The 3,963-nt window shown below is 47.1% G+C and overlaps 1 protein-coding gene across 3 annotated transcripts in view; it reads left to right on the top strand.

Annotated features, from left to right (window-relative positions):
• The first annotated feature begins 380 nt into the window (after positions 1–380).
• The window catches only part of VANGL1 (VANGL planar cell polarity protein 1), a 39,650-nt gene continuing 36,067 nt past the window's right edge, over positions 381–3,963 (top strand). The window contains exons 1-2 of one of the 3 annotated variants that reach the window (XM_019618644.2): positions 381–955; positions 1,769–1,832. The gene's annotated coding sequence lies outside the window, so the exon portion shown is untranslated. Of the gene's footprint in view, positions 956–985; positions 1,833–3,963 lie in introns of those variants that run through there. The other 2 variants (XM_019618642.2, XM_019618647.2) reach the window with 2 other exon arrangements.

The raw sequence follows: 3,963 nt of genomic DNA, 5'->3' as shown, positions 1-3,963 counted from the left end.
AGTGGTGGTTTTGTTCAGGCATTTTTGTTCTCGATTGAGATAACCCCGCTAAATTTTCAGGTCTGCGTTATGATAAAACGTGCAGGTGGATCACTCCAATAAGTTAAGTGGCTTTTCTTTTCTTTTTGAAATATCCATGTCATGGATTAATGGCTTTCAGCCCAGGGGCTGGGAATTCCCGGGGGTCTGTGAACTGTTTCTAAGGAGCCTGTGAGCAGTGAAGAAAAGAGAACACATCGCTAGAGGGCTTAGATTTGCTGACTGCTAAACATTTATTTTAGGATGAGGGCTTGCAAATCAGAACCCGCCACCAAAGAGCGAAGGCCCTGGTTACCTACTTCAAGGCTAGATTGAAACGTATTTAATGACATGCAGAAGTATATAAGCTTTTGGAAAAAACTTTTTCCAAAACAACTACTTCCAAGAGCTTGTTGGCGGTTAAACCTAACGGAGAGCCTTGGCTCTGCGAGTAGATCAGTGTGGATGAACTCTTGTGCTTACAGGTCACATTGCTGGACTGGGGCCCGCTCAGGAAATTCAAAAGCAAAAGGTTCCTGTGGCATTGCTCATAGATCTTTCTATGTGTGCAGTTGAATGCAGTGAATTACGTCGGTTTTTTTGAGGTGAATAACAGGAATATGTTGTAACTGCCGAGTCAGTTTGCTGCCTCTGGAATGTTTCCTGACTGTCTAGCAATCTTTTAATTATTTCTGCTCCTGAAGCCTGATGCTGTCTCTTAGCATGGCTCTTGGGGGTTCTGCATCTTTAATCTGTAAAACTCGTCGCAATCGCTAGCAGGCATCCTTTGCTCTTTAGGCTACTGTAGAAGTGAGGCCTGGAGTGTGCTGAACCGAACGTGCACACGTACTTGTGGGCACTGGTGGCTGCTTCTGCTTCTGGATATATGTAACTCCATATGACACTTCTGGATATTTGAAACTCCATGCACAAATGGGTAAGTTGACTCCAATAGGTTGCAAGATCTAAACTGGGTAAGAATGAAACTGCACAGGCGAAGGTTTCAAAGCTAGGCTGGGATACAATTGTTTGCCTCAGCTCCACAGGGGGAAATCCATTGGGAAAGCATGGATGTACAAAAAAAGCTCTTGTTTGCGTTTGCCCTCTTTGATTTAAAGATGTAACTTGCTCCTTTAAATTTCCCTCGGGCTGGGAGCCAAATTGTGCTGCCTTGAAGACGATCACAAAGCAAACTTCACTGGAAATGGAATTGGGCTCCCAGCATGGAAAATAGCAATTCAAAAGAACTTTTTTTGGGAGATTTATGTGCAAATGAAAAGAGGGAGTTACAATGAGTTGCATAGCTGTGTAGGAACTGTAATTATAGTGATCTCTTCAATACTTGGGGTAACTACATTTCTCCCCTGTGGTGCAGGATTCGGCCATGCTTCTTGCCAGACTGACTGGGGTCCTCAGATCTCCTCTGGGGCCTCCTTAGTATTGTTTCCGTCAAGGAATTCACAGTAAGATGAAATCAACAGCTTCCTTCTTTCGTCTGTGAGTGAGGGAGAGGCAAAGTGAGAGTCTCAGCCCTACTACTGGCAGCAAAGTGTGCGCTTGCACAACACGTTTGTTAGAACAGAGGAGAGATCCTATCCACCCTCTAGGTGTTTGCTTCTGCCACTTTCCATCGCAGGGTTGGTTTTGCTCTTTGGTGCTGTACTATGAACTGGGTCACAGAAAGGACCCAAGACAAAAGTGTGGCGAGGTAGGGAGGGGAGATTACTATTATTTTTTTCCTTCCTTACAGTGGTGGTGTTTGCTCTCTGAAGATTGTGTTGACACAACTGAGAGTGGTGAACTGTGATGCGGAGGTGGGAGCTACTTACACAGTCTTTCCTGTCAAAACCCAAGTACAGTGCAGCTGTACCCTGAAGCCAAAGGAGCTTTGTTTCACACGGGGCCAGGTGCTCTGCAAACAGACCGTGCCTTTTGCAGGAGGTGTAGTGATCTCTTGTGAAGCTGTTTGAATTAACTGGATTGGGCTTCTCATTCACACTTGTTTCTGGAGGGATGAGGCCCCAACTGATGGGGGCCCCCCCACCTCCTTCTCAGCAACCCCAGAAGCTTTCTTGGGTCATTCCTGCCATGACATAGACCAGGAGGTAGGTGCCCTGCTTGGTTTGACTGCAGAGAGTGTACCTGGATTGATTCTCTCTGCAGACTGTGCACCTCCACCATAGATTCTTTGCTTCATTCTAGCTGGACTGGGCTTGCAATCTAGGCTATCTTCTGATGGAGAAATCTAGGAAGCCTTCCTGAAGGTCAGCCTCAATTGGGCACCAGACAAAGCCAGGCATCTTCTGCTTTTTCCAGCTGAGGTTGGGTGGGCTTGCTTTATTCCCAGTTGCCGTGGTGGGAAGAGCTGTTCAGCCCCCAGTGCATCCTGCAGCTGGGGCAGGAGGTGGTGCCAAGTTCCTGAGTTCATCACATTGCCTTTGACTGCAGTCCAGGAGACGTAACGTTTTTTGGTGGCCTGGTTGTTGACTTTTCACAGAGCTATGTCAAAACCGTTGGTCCTGTTTACAGAGAAAATGAAAGTTGGCATGATCCAGCCTGCCTCAATGCTCCCATGTTAGTCTTACTGTAAGGCTGCTTCCCATACCCAGTGCTGCCTTGCTTCCCCCACTGCCAAACTGGAACTGCATGCTTGTGGTTCCTGTCTAGGAAGCTTGGGCATTTTGCACAGCAGTTTCTGTCTGCTGAAATATTCCCTGACATCTCTAGCTCTGAGTCTTCTGTCTGGGATTTGGGGGGAAAAAAGATGAAGTAATCGGAGGAAAAACACATGTGTTGAAACCTCCTTCACAGGTTTCTCTACGGCTTTCCTATGCTTGTGGAGATGGTTGCTCTCTCTTTCTCTAGTAATGCCACAGTGAGTGGGTTAATCCCATAATACTTGTTAACACCTCTTGTGTTTGTGAGGGTATTCCTGATTTGCCACGCGTAGTGCTCACAAGGTACTTTAGTGCTCATCTCTGTTGGTCTAATAGTGCTTTTTGGAGTGAGGAGGAAGGGATTTTTTCTGAGGTGGCCTAGCAGGACAGAGCTAAAAACCAGCTTTTCTGAATCCTGGCCTGTTGCTGGAGCCATAAGTTCCAGGCTGTGTGCAACTCTGGGGAGCTAATGTGTTGCATCATGTCTCCCTGGCTGGGGGATTTTAGTTCCTGTTACAGTCATGATGCTGTATTTCAAACTGTGCCGTGCCTTGGCTTTGTTTTTTGCTGTGCCTGTACAGTCTAAATTCATCATCATTCTCCCCTTCCAACACCAGGAATTATGTTTCCATTCTTGTTTGTCCTTCATAAATTCTGTGCTTCCTTTGAGGAGCTTTTTGAGGCACAATGTTCCCTTATAGCCTAGGAATTCATGTGTACAGAGGTTCCCCAACACCACCTCCTTCCTGGGAGCCCTGGTGAGCCCAAGCTTTGGGTAAATGCCTGCAGCTCCACATCATGCTGTGGGCCAAGGAAGCCTGTGGAGCCTGGACTTGGTTCTCAAGCAGGGTTTGTGCATTGCAGAGGGGTCTCGTGAGCTTTTCTGGAGGTGCTGGTGCAGGAATTCTGTGGCTGGAAAGGGGAGCTGGCCTAGTATTAGGCTTGGTTGCTGTTCCTCTCTGGGAAGGTAGAAGATGGAAAGCAGTTGTTGATTCTTTTATTACTAACAGCTTTAAAAAGTGTTGTGAGCAGAGAGAAACGGAGGGATTTAATTTTATTTAAAGCAGTCTTTTGCCTGCTCAGACTTCCACATGCCTATAGCCCTCTGTCCTGCTGGTGTTGGCTCAGGGCAGTGGTCTGGCAGGAAGCATGGGAGAGCGCTGCTCCATGTCAAACCCTGCACTGTGTTTAATTCCCCCTGGCTGGTCCCTAATTCTTCTGTTTTCCTTCTTGACAAATGCAGAATACAGAGTTGGGAAGTAACTGGATGTCTGCCTTTCCCCCCCTC

Source organism: Meleagris gallopavo, chromosome 1 (assembly GCF_000146605.3).
Source record: "Meleagris gallopavo isolate NT-WF06-2002-E0010 breed Aviagen turkey brand Nicholas breeding stock chromosome 1, Turkey_5.1, whole genome shotgun sequence".
Classification (NCBI taxonomy): Eukaryota; Metazoa; Chordata; class Aves; order Galliformes; family Phasianidae; genus Meleagris; species Meleagris gallopavo.
This window is presented reverse-complemented; position numbering and strand designations above follow the sequence as displayed.